The 13,085-nt window shown below is 30.6% G+C and overlaps 1 long non-coding RNA gene and 1 pseudogene across 1 annotated transcript; both read left to right on the top strand.

The window, feature by feature from the left end:
* The first annotated feature begins 2,189 nt into the window (after nucleotides 1-2,189).
* LOC125578317 lies at nucleotides 2,190-8,377 on the top strand. The gene is made up of 3 exons (XR_007316401.1): nucleotides 2,190-6,869; nucleotides 6,962-7,795; nucleotides 8,078-8,377. It is a non-coding gene; the product is annotated as an uncharacterized LOC125578317 (long non-coding RNA).
* Nucleotides 8,378-9,216: 839 nt separating this feature from the next.
* Nucleotides 9,217-12,820, top strand: LOC125578315 (annotated as a pseudogene).
* Nucleotides 12,821-13,085: the final 265 nt, after the last annotated feature.

Genomic DNA, 13,085 nt, shown 5'->3' with positions numbered 1-13,085 from the left:
AAATTTAAGAGACCAACATTTGTATTCATCATTTTATAATCGATAAAAATGGTAGTGTTGCAAAATGTTAAAATCATTTGATAAACAAACATTAGTATAAAATGATGGTTATCATCTAGTACTTTCATATTTTTGTTTGTAATGCCTTTTAAGTATCATTAGATTTTGATCCGTGCTTTGCAAGCGCAGAATATTTTATGATGACAAATTCTACTACTAAGTTAATAAATAGTTTTTTTTTAATTTATAAGAGTTTTTCGTATTTAAAACATTTTGAAACTAAAATCAGTGTTTTTAAATTCGATCCAAACCCGCGGTCAAATCGGTTAATCCGGTGATTTGATAATTTTCTTTAGGTTTTTAAAAATATCAATATTTAAAAAAATCACTAAAACTAGAGACTAACCGATTGAACCGATGGATGACCGATATGTAATCCAATTTGATTTAAATTGATATAGTTTCATAATTTGTCACCTTTTAATCTAAATTCTAAGGTTCATTGTTTTGTAGTTTTATGAAATTTTGACGTTTCTACAAACTTTTGATGCAGAAAATGATATGTATCAAATAATTAAGAACTATAAATATGTCTTGAACATATTACTCCTTTTTATATAGCCTAATTAATTTTATTATAATTGTTTTGTGTAATTTATCTTGTTAATATTTTGGTTTATCTTATAATAGGTTTAAATTTGTTGTTAACAATTAGTGTTAAGCATTTTCTTTAAATAACACATATATATATATATATATATATTTTTTTTTTTTTGAACATTTTTCATAATTATTTTTGTTATTATATTTATTGTACAATGTATAACTTTATATATTTTTATGATATGGATATTATTGAATTATTATGTTACTTAAATGATATAACCATTATTTAGGAAATATAATAAATAAAATAATCCGTTAATTTAATTGATTTATTATTGAATTTTTTGTAGTTATTAAACCTGTAAAATAAGTTCTATTTATTTTTGCTGTTTATAAATTATCTGAATTTTTTCTATTATTTAATTTATCTAAATAATTTGAAAGAAAATTGTTAGAATTATAAAAAATATGAGGTCTAATATTTTATATTGCTTGGATAAAAGATTAATTATAGTGTTGTTTGTAAACATGGATAGTAGTATAAAGAAAAACTAGACCCTGACCAGTGCGCCAGCGCGGGTATAAATTTTTGATTTTTGGTTATTTATTTAACAAAATGATGTATTTGTAATATTTGATGTATTATATTCACCAACTAAATATTTTTTTTTGGCATCTTAAACCATCTATTTATGACAAATATTCGATATCATATAAAAAATTGAACAAATAGACGTAATTAAAGAATTGTAGACGATATTTAAAAACAATGGTTATTAATGTAAAATATGAAGAAATATTATATTATGACTTAGTATGGCATAAAAAAATTATAATTTAAGTGTACATGTTTAAAGAAAATATAATGATTTTTAAACTTCTATGAAAATTTAACATATAAAAAACGGCGATGAATTAGTCATCAAATTATAAATAATTTCATAATTTTATTAATAATAAATTATTTATAGTCTTTATTTTTTCTTGCATATAATTATTAAATATCCATAACATTAATATGTTAAAAGGCCATATTATGAAAGCCCATGTTGTAAGTTTTTTTCCGGGAAGTGTAACAAAAATAAATTACCTTTAACTCTTTCGTTTTGTTTAAGTTCTGTGTCGGTAAAAGATTAAAAAAAATCTCTATCTTTTTCAATGTTCAATTTGAAGCTTATAATGCGAAACTCATACGCAAATATAGGCAATTGGTTGGAATCTCTATATCTTTATATTCTTACAAATTTTAAATTTCTTGTTTCCTCTTCTACAAGCAAATCAATTACAGAAGTAATAGATCAATTGGTTGGAATCAATTCTATTCTTATAATTAGTGTAATTATGGTTACAGTTTCTATATTTAATAGGTACATTAAAGATATGACATTGAAGATATTATGTTTTGATTAATAGAAGATATTGGATTTTGAGTTTGTATTTATTGATTTGTTTTTATAAAGCTTAGAAAATCAATAGGATGATTGGTTGGTTGATACATCCTATAAAGAAAATAAAAACTATAGGTGGTTTGAATATTGTACATCGATCGATGCATGATGTAAGTTGACTATATCAAACTTGAGCATGATCATTTCAAACTAAAGTATGCATTTGTTATATTGTAGTTAATATATTTTAAATATTATATATGTCAAGTGATTCACGTTTTTGTAAAAAATAAAATTCAAGTTCTTTATTGGGCCGTACTCATCCGTAATAATTTACATTAAATATATGATGTATTTTTAGGTTTATTTAATGATATTAAATTTAAATTTGACTAAGGAAAACTCATTAATTTAACTGGAAAAGAGAAACATTATAATAGGTAGGTTCATTTAATGATATTAAGATTAAATTTGATTAAGGAAAACTCATTAATTTAACTGGAAAAGACAATCATTAAAATATGTAGTTAAATTAAATTCTCAGTGCCATGGAAGTGTAAATAAATTAGAATACTTAGGGGTATTTTTAATGGGTACTTTTCTTTTAATAATATAAATAAGAATATTGTTTGGAAACATAGATAGTAGTATAATGAAAGGAATATTAGTGATTCAATGTAAGTTTAACTATAAAGTTGAAAGGTGTATTGAATTTAAAAACTTACAAAATAAAAGTTAGGTCCAATATAATATTTCTGTTTTTTGGTCAACTTCTGTCCATCACATGTATGTGTGGATCATGTAGAAACACATGACTTTTGGTTAATTGTTAACCAAAGATGTAAGGCTTTAACTGGTAACCATTAAAAGAATAAGAGAAATAACAAGGAAAAGAATGAAATGAAAAAATAAGAGGAAAATCTATTTCTTTTCTAATTTTATAAGGAATAATTGTAGTCTTTTATTCTTTAAAAGTTAAAGAATATTAAGGAATCATAAGTAATAAATATTCCTTGTAAATGGTGTAAATTGTAAGAAATGGTAAGGAATCAACTATTCTCACTCATTTCTTTGGTTACCATTTAGAGATGAGTTCCATTTTGGGATTGAGGTGATGATGGGAGAATTGACGTGTTCAACATTAGATGAGTTCCATTTTGGGATTTTTTTCACATAAATGGAAAGGCTGTAAAAATGCATTAATGTTTAAGTACAGAATCCATAGGCGACCTTTGAATTTTCTTTTACTAAAGACCATTTTCTTCACTGACAAATCAACTAATTATGACTTATGAGGTAATCTTTAGTCAAAAATCATATGAACAATATTAATGTAGGACAATGACTTCTCAACTATAAATACCTGATGTATATCAAATTGATGACTAAACAAAGACAAATACAGATCATTGTAAAGAACAGAAAACAAACTTGTTTACCAAGATCAAAACGTGCTCAACAATTCACTAATCAAAGGTATTATGTTAATTATCTACTTGTATGGCTCGATTTTGTGAATAATCATGATTTATATTGCAATATAATTTGTAAAATTTTATTTAAAATTCTCTATCTATCATGATGTAATCATACTTAAAAAAACACAAACCTGTTTATCAATACCTTTTAAAAAACACAAACTTTATATACTCTTTTGAATTTGAATTATTTAAAAAAAAACACAAACTTCATTTTTAGAGTTTGAAAAATTTAAAAATAATTTAAACAGCTCATCTCCCGCAAAGATCCGAACCAAACACGAATAAAAATTTATAAATACTTAAATGAGATTGAAATCTTTAATCTCAAAAACCCAAAACCTAAATAGACCCGAACTGAATAATAATGGGTACCGACCGCCCACCCCTAATTTTGAAATAGAATACCATGCTAACAACTATTCTGGATTTGGTGATATTTTTGTGTAAGGTGTAATTCAAGACCATTATTTGGTAAAAGCTGATGGAGAATAACAAAATTAGAGATGCACAACCTAAATTTCAAGGTATAAGTTAAAAAAGGAACTCAAATTTAACTTTTGATTTATTAGGAATATTTACTCATAAAAATATTTTTTTATTCATTTAGGAACTGATGGAACCAATAGATATATGTATAATCAGTTATGGAAGTTATGTGCTGGATCTTTGTTTGATCTTCCAATAATTGGAGAAGAAGTTTATTATTTTCCTCAAGGGCACATAGAGCAGGCACATGTTTTTCTATGAATAATTTCACATTAATTCTCATATTTTGTTATTCAATAAACTTTTCTACAATCTTATGACATTATCAGCTTGTAGCATCAGAAAATGACAACCTGTGCCAATTTAAACCAATTTTTGATATTTCTTCAAAAATTCGTTGTAATGTTATTAGCATCAAGCTTAAGGTATGTATCTTTGGTATTTGATGTTTCTCTTTAGGAAATACACATGAGATTAATTGGCTTACAATTGTACATATTATGGTTTTGACATGTTTTATGCATGAATTTAGGTGGATACCAATACAGATGAAGTTTATGCAAAAGTTTCGTTGTCGCCATTTTCACCTGTACGTGGAAAATTTAAAATTTTATTTAAGAACTAATAGTACCTCTTTTTATAATATCTGTAAATAAATTTATGAATTTAATTATTAGGAATTTGAAGTCTCTATTCCTAATGGCAACAACGAACAAAACATTAACTATTTTACCAAGGTGTTAACTGCTTCGGATGCCAGCACACATGGTGGTTTTTCTTTATTTAAAAAAGATGCCATTGAATGTCTTCCTCTATTGGTATTTTCATTTAATAAATACACCAAATAAATCCATAATTGACTTATATTGTAAATTTTTATATGATCCTTTGTATTAAACGTTTTTTTAGGATATGTCACAGCAAGCACCGAGTCAGTGGATAGTTGCTAAAGATCTCCATGATCATGTTTGGAAATTTAAACACACTTTTAGAGGTAGCTACGTTTTCTATATCAAAATCGTTTGGTAGTAACTAATAATCTTTATACACAACTAATAATCTTTATTTATGTATAAATTATCAATTAGGTACACCACAAAGACATCTTTTCACATCTGGTTGGAAACAGTTTGTAAGAAAAAAAAGTTTGGCCGTTGGAGACTCTGTTGTATTCCTTAGGTATATACATTTGTCATTTTGCATCTCTTTTGTTTCTTAATTTTTTTTGTATTTTAAATTTTTTTTTGTTCTAGAGGGGAGAATGGGGAATCACAAATCGGAATCAGAAAAGCAGCGCCTCAACAAAGCAACATATCATCATCAGTAATTTCAAAAGAGAGTATGCATTATGGTTTAGTTGCTACTGCATCGAATGCTATTAACTCCAAATGTATGTTCGACGTGTTTTATAGGCCAAAGTAAGGAAAATACTTTATTACTCTACTTAAACATCATGAGAATATTTTATTTTAAAAAGCATATTTTAATTTATTCTTGATATGATGATATTAGGTCGAGCAAATTCATTGTCAACTGCAAAAAAGTTATAGATGCAGTGAACATGAAGTTCAATACAGGTTCAAGGTTTACTATGAAGTTTGAAGGACGTGATTTTAATGAAATAATGTAAATATTTGACTCTCATATAATTTTTTTTTCCAAATATGATTACTTACAAATTTTGTTTATACTGCAAAGATATTCTGGGACAATAGTAAAAGTGGAAGATTTCTCCATTTATTGGAAGGATTCAGAATGGCGAAACCTACAAGTAAAACTTATTCATAACTAATTTTTGTTATATTATTTTAGACTATGATTTCAAAATAATAATAAGTAAAATCCACTAACTTATTTTTATAGGTTCAGTGGGATGAAGCTGCAACAATTTCAAGACCTAATAAGGTCTCTCCATGGGAAATCGAGCCTTTAATTCGAAAAAACAAACGCCAACGCGAAATTAACGAAATTGGTAAGAAAATAGTTTTAAATAATTTATGCTTCTTTGTGTATCCATTATCATCATATTTCTATATATAAGTTCAAATATGATAATTCATATGTTGACTCAAAGCCAATAAATTGGAGAATCAAGTATAAAATCTTCGACAAGTCTTCCTCAACTTATTTATCAGAATGAAACTAATGATTCAAAAATTTCATCTGGTTGGCTAGTGAGCTATGCAGGTCTTGCTATGTCCAAACCATATTACAATGACCAAATGGTCCAGTCAACAAAAGAAAATTCAACCACCAATGCATCTAGTAGCTTCAGATTGTTTGGAGTTGATCTAACGGCTTCTACCAAAGCAAGAGATGTTTTGGAACCACTTGAATCATACCAAAAGAGTAAAATTTCTGAAATCTTTGATGAAGAAAAGCTTGATCAAATTCAAGCAGTGACATCACTAACAGAAATCCAAACGAAGAAAATAAGGTGTACTACAAGTAGTACCAAGGTATGACTAAGAGCATCTTCTACTTATTCTTTACTTTTTAGTCAATTCTAAAATTATTAATTATTAATAACTAGAACATGATAAGACATAGGCTTTGTAAAATTATTCATGTTCTTTTTAAGAAAAGACTAGATTTTATATATGGTTGCACACATAGTTTTATTCTAATACAGTAGATTTGATATTGATAAGAAACTTGAATAACTTTTTAACCAGATTGAGATGACTATATTTAATTCACAAACACTTGATATGTTTATTGACCAGGTTCACATGGAAGGTGTTGTTAGAACTGTTGATTTAACTGATTTTGATGGATACAATCACATGATCCTTGAACTAGAAAAACTCTTTAATATCGAAGGCAAGTTGCATATGCACAGTCAATGGAAACTAACCTTTAAAGTTCATGAAGGAGATATGATGCTTGTTGGAGACGATTCATGGCTGTAAGTTTCCTCTTTCTTCTTCTCTCAATTTATTCTTCTTCTCTCAATGTTTGGGAAAATAAGAAACTTAATGTGTTTTTGATTCTGTGTAGGAAATTTTGCAACACCGTGAAGGAAATATTCATATGTTCAAAATAAGATGCCATAAAATGAAATTTGAGAACCAATTCTCTAAAGGTGACTCAGCATTTACAAAAATAATTTCACCGTCCGATGTCGAGACAGTCAAAAAGGGGTTTTGTTACTTTTAATGCGTTTTTATATAATACTAGGGTTTGATCTCTGTTCACCCAGATATTTTACTTTTATTTAACATTTGTGTTTAACTTGAAGAGTTTGGTTTTATATTATGTGTGATATTTATTATTGTGATTGCTCTTCTTTACTTTTATCAACTCTTTTCATTGAACTTATTTGTTATAAGGAGATTAAGACTCAGTTTTGTTGTGTTTACTAAATTGCCTTATACAATTACTGAGATAGTTTGAATGGGACTATGTTCTGTTTTTATTTTGGCGATAGAACTTTTAATCATTTTCTTATTTTAAATCATCTAGTTTCATGTCTGCTCTTATTTGTTTTTGGTAAGTTGTTTTATATTGCATTCTTTCGAATTGTGCAACTATATATTTTTATTTCCATATCAATATTGGAATTATGGTTGAGTTTTTAAAAAAAAAATTATGTATGTTACCTTACAATTTATTTCTATACAATAACTGTTGATCTCTTATTTCTGTCATGTAAACAAACTTTTAGTTTGTTTGTAGTACTAACATATGGTTATTAACATTTACCAACTAAGCTAATGGAGATTTTAGTCAAAAATAGTTGAAATATTACATATTATTTTCAAGGCTGGAAGCACATGCTACCCCAGCTTCTATCCAGGGCCGACACTGCTTACATCGTGATGAAAATCTTGTGTAGGTTTATTCTCTATTAATCTATGTAATTGTTAATAAATCATTTCTCTAAGATTCGAATCCAAAATATTGAAACGTAAAAAAAATTAATGACTTCATAACTACTGGAGTAAAAAGACTTCCAGTAGATATAGGTTGCGGATACTGAAACTAGAAATGTTCAACGTAATTTGGTTCTCCCATGTGATTGAGGCCATCTGATTGAGAGACTGGTTAGATAAAAACTGTTATCTTTGGTACAGTCAATGAACTTAATCGATTTTTTTTTCTTGATCTGAGTAGGAACAAGATCGAAGATATTTCTAAATACATGAACATTTAAGTGGAAGAGTTGTGTAAGAGAGTTGACGTGCTCACCAGGCTTCACTATGCCTCATCAAAATCAATGCCATAAGCTCTGTTCTTTTTTTTTTTTAATTTATGCTTTCTTGAGTTTAAAGTCTTTTGATTTGTTAGCATCATCTTCTGAATGGATTTAGGTATTGGCTTTTGTAATAACTTGGCTATGTTGTTTTGTTTCTTAATCAAACCGACTCTGTTTTTAGTCCTTTACATAGAGAATCATGAAGATATAAAACATAATTGTGAATATTGTTATTGAGATATGTATATATTTAGTTAAGAAATCTAGGTTTAACGTTTACATTCTTATCTTCCTATATAAGTTGTACATGTATAAGCTTTATCATTATGAGAGTCAATATACAATTCTTCCAATCTTATACTCTCATCATTCTCTACACTTTAGATTGAAAAAATTGTGAATCACTTTGTCGAAATATATTTAGTCTTAAATGTGTGTTGTGTATTGTATGCCTTTCCTATGTGAAATTATTATGTTTATAATTAAACATATACTATTTGCAGAGAATTATTTGCTTGTGAGTTGTGAACGCCTCTCCTCAACTTTCAGTATTCGTTATACAATAAATGAAGAGTTATTCTTGGGTTCACCCCCTAGGGTTTACCCTCTAGGTTCACCAACCAATAGGATTTCATTATTTCAAATTCGATATCTTTTAAAAAAGAAAACAAAATATTGTCAAGTTATTATGTTTTTAAATAAAAAGGTTAAAAAAAATAGTTGTTACAAAAGAAAAGATTGTTTTTTAAAAAATATTGTTAACGTCGTCAACAAAACACTAAACCATAAATCCTAATTCCTAAACCATAAATCCTAATCCCTAAACCCTAAATCCGAAACTCTAAACCCTTGGGTTAACCCTAAACCCTTGGATAAATCATAAACTCTAAATCAAAAACACTAAACACTAAAATCCTAAACCCTTGAGTGTTTTGTTTAGTGTTTTTGATTTAGAGTTTATGATTTATCCAAGGGTTTAGGGTTTATCCAAGGGTTTATGGTTTCGGGTTTAGGGTTTAGGGTTTAGGGATTAGGATTTAGGGTTTAGTTTTTTCTTAAAAATATTTTTTTTGTAATTACTACTATTTTTATTTTTATTTTTTTTAAACATAATATAACTTGACAATATTTTGTTTCTTTTTATAAAAGATATCAAATTTGAAATAACATAATCTTATTGGTTGGTGAACCTAGAGGTTCATCCTAGGGGGTGAACCCAAGAATAAGTCATAAATGAATGGAAAGTAATATTCCTGATATTAAAAATAATAAAAAAAAATCTTATGCTATCAATTTCTTGAAAATTTTATTACTCTTGAAGGCACCTTCGATTCCTTAATGAGATCTAGATTATTCTTAGCTCTTTTGATTAGGTTATTTTTTCTAAATAAACCTAACCTCACTTGTCTCAACCTCCAAAGTCCCCATCACTTGATCATTATACTTAAACGAGTGTGACAATCAATATATTATTTATGTATAATATAGGTTTCTACATATGGTGATGTTATGATCTGGATATTTTCTTCTCTTTACATTTATATTTTCTATTACCAACATTTTGAAAATGAGAAATCAATTTTGGATTTTTATATTTTCTCTGCTTCTACTAAAGTTCATATTCCAAGCACGATGTGAAGCTACAAAACCGGTGACGATGATCCGACCAGAGACCTATTCGAGCTGAAGGTAATACGACGTTCCTGGACGGAAGAACATGGTGCGTGGCTCGACCAAGTGCGTCTCAGGCTGAGCTACAGAGAGATCTTGATTGGGGATGTGGTATTGGGAGAGTTGATTGCTCAGTCATCGAGAAACATGGTGACTGTTACGAGCCGGATACGATATGGTCGCACGCATCTTTTGCGTTTAATGTGTATTATCAGACTAATGGGAACAATCGCATTGCTTGTTACTTCGGTGGAACAGCTACACTCACCAAGATAAACCCTAGTAAGTTTCTTGCACTATGTAGGGTACTAAAATGAATAATCCATTAATTTTTTTTGCTCTTTATATATAAAAATGTTATGCCAGATGTTATATATGGATTTACTCTTGTATACCTTTTTTTTAAAGGAGATACCACTAACATCCTCCACGCATCCCCTGTAACGTCGTCATTGACAGAAGAGTCAACTGATCGACCTAGTGCGCCGATGACATCAATAACTGATTCAAATTCCATCCAATTGTTATGCCAAAAAGACGCAAAATCCTTCCTGAGTTTACATGATAGAGAATGAAAGGTTTTGCTAAATAAGAAAGCTTCATGAGCCTTCTCCAAATCCAGCTGCAAATATTTGAGACCCACAACGATTCAGAACCAGCAAAAAGGAGCCATATGAGTTTGAGTCCATACACCAAATTTAATACCATTAAGCAAAGCAGACCCAAAACTCCGCACTCTTTCGGTGAACAAACACTCTCCCAAGACATTTTCCCCCCCTTGCGAGTTCAGAGCTTCTGTCCAGAGAAAGGTGGTACAAATCTTTCTAGTTTTTTCCAAACATTCTTTTGCCAGTGGGACAAAATGCAGACCAAAAATTGATCGTACTAGTAGACGGCTGTTTAAATCTCCTGCAAAAGATAGCTGTTTTGCTGTCAAAGAAGTAACTCGAGATCTGATTTTATCCACTAAAGGTTGATAATCTTGGCTTCACAGGTTATGAGGCATCAGAGGAACTCCGAGATACTTCACAGGAAGAGACCCTTGGACCAAATCAAGTTCTGTCGCCAAAGATGAAGCAGAGTGTTGATCATTCCCGTTCACAAAATACACAAGTTTTCCGCGATTATTTTATGTATGGTGGAGTACGTAATAATAGGAATTTTTTACTCTCCAAGACACTTTATGTCTTTGGATTTACAGCCCAAGACACTTTCTACATGTGACAACCTTTTTTTCTAGTTAATGTCTTTTATGCCCTTATGTCTTTGGAAAGTAAAAAGAAAAATTAAACCAGCCAGAGCCTATCGGTTTACTTATTGTACCAACCCCTCTCTAATAACTCACAACCCTATTTCCTTATTCTAAAATCACGACCTCTCTCAAGACACCCCTTTTGCGGCGAATTTTTTAGAATCCTAGGTTCGATTCTTCACACACTATCCTTCCATTATCGTCTCCGTAACACCGCCAAGCTCTTGCTTCCGAATCAATCCATCTCTGTCAGTCTTCTCAGTCTTCCATTGTCGCCTCCGTAACCCCGCCGTTCTCACGAATCAACACCGCCATTCTCAGTCCTTCTAGTTCAAGTCATGCAAGGTTTGTTTCTTTCTAATCTAACTATATTTTAAATATTTAAATATACATAAATTTTAATCTTTATCACAATTATCTTACATGATATAACCTTCTCTCTAAATCCTCTCGTTTTCCACCGATGACCTAGCTTTCTCCGGTCCGGCGCCTGCCGGTTCCGGAGATCTCCTTCTCCTCCCTCCTTTTTTATTCTTTTTACCTCTCCTCACTTCTGCTCTTTCCTGTCAATATGCTTGTGCTTCTGGATTGAGCTGAGCTTCACCAGAGATCTTCGCAGTTCAAAGGGGCGGTTCGGTGGTCTGGAAAAGCGGCGAGGCTGAGAAGTGGCTTTTTGGATCAAAGGTTCTGTCGGATCTAGTTTTTCGTTTTCCTAGATCTACGTCGTGTCCTTGTTGTCGGCGGGCGCGTGGCTCAGTGGGGGTCCTTCTCCAACTTCGATCTACATCTCTGCGAAGCGGTGTAGCGAACGGAGGAGTGGTTGATTTGCGGTGGTTTGGTTTTCTCTCTGGTTCTCAGAGGCGACGTGTCCGTAAGGTTTTCCCATCGGCGTTGTCTCCTGATGGTCAAAGCTTTGCAGTCTGCGCACGGTGGGATCCTTCTTCCCAGCTCCGGTGGAAGCTCTGGGTTTCTTCCGGTGTTCGGGTTCCACACCCCCTCAGTTTTCTGTTCCGGTTGTGCTCTTGTCGACAGGTCCGCTTTCTGTTCTTCAGGCAGTGGTACAGGTTGTGTCTAGCGGTGGTGAGTCTTCTCCTCCGGTTTATACCTACCTTCTTGCGCATTGAAGCCCTGCTATTTCCTCTTCAATGTAAGGTCACTCTCTCCTCTGCTCTCTCTGTTTCTGGGTGTCGACGGTTTCTGTCGACCCATAGTGGCATCTGTAGCAAGCCTTGGACTGCTCTCCTTTCGTATGTGGATTGAGGATTGGTGTATTTTGTGACTTGGCAGTTTGACGCAAAGGTTGTCCCTGGTTTTGCGTCTCGGGCTTCATTCCTTATCTGTGAGCAGGGGTTTGGTCTTCTTGGGGCGCTGCTTCAGTTTTTGCTTCTGGGTTCGGCGTTGTCCGGTGGCGTAACTGCTCTTGCTCGTCTTGTGGAGACTGGCCCAATGCTGCTGCTCTTGGATGAGTTCTTGAAGTCCTAACAATCTTCTTGGGGATGTGCTTTTGTTTCCTGCTAAAGTCTTGGCATTCATATCCTTTTATCTTTTCACGATGTTGTTGCAGCCTGTGGTATAGCTTAGGTGTATTGTTGTTCTGTGTTTTTGATCCAAGTTGTATGCTGTTCGTTTAATTTAATGCAAAAATTTACTCAAAAAAAAAAAATTATCTTACATGATGATGAAAATCTTGTGGAGGTTAATCTATTTAATCTATTTATACTATTATTTTTGAATTGAATTTGTTTATTTGTCATGTTCTCCATAATTTTATGCTTAGTTATTAAACAATTTTCATTTTAATTTGACTAATTAAAGTTTTAATATCTAATAAATAAATTATATAATTCGTTATTTAACTGATTACAAACTAATATTATAAAAATATCTCAAAAATAAATGGAAAACGTTTTTGAAAAAAGAAAAAGATAATTCCATGTATTTATTTTGTGTTTATCTACATCTTTATTTCTTGTTTATTTATTTTCATAATTAGTATTATATAT

This window comes from Brassica napus, chromosome A9 (assembly GCF_020379485.1).
Source record: "Brassica napus cultivar Da-Ae chromosome A9, Da-Ae, whole genome shotgun sequence".
NCBI classification, from domain to species: domain Eukaryota; kingdom Viridiplantae; phylum Streptophyta; class Magnoliopsida; order Brassicales; family Brassicaceae; genus Brassica; species Brassica napus.
This window is presented reverse-complemented; position numbering and strand designations above follow the sequence as displayed.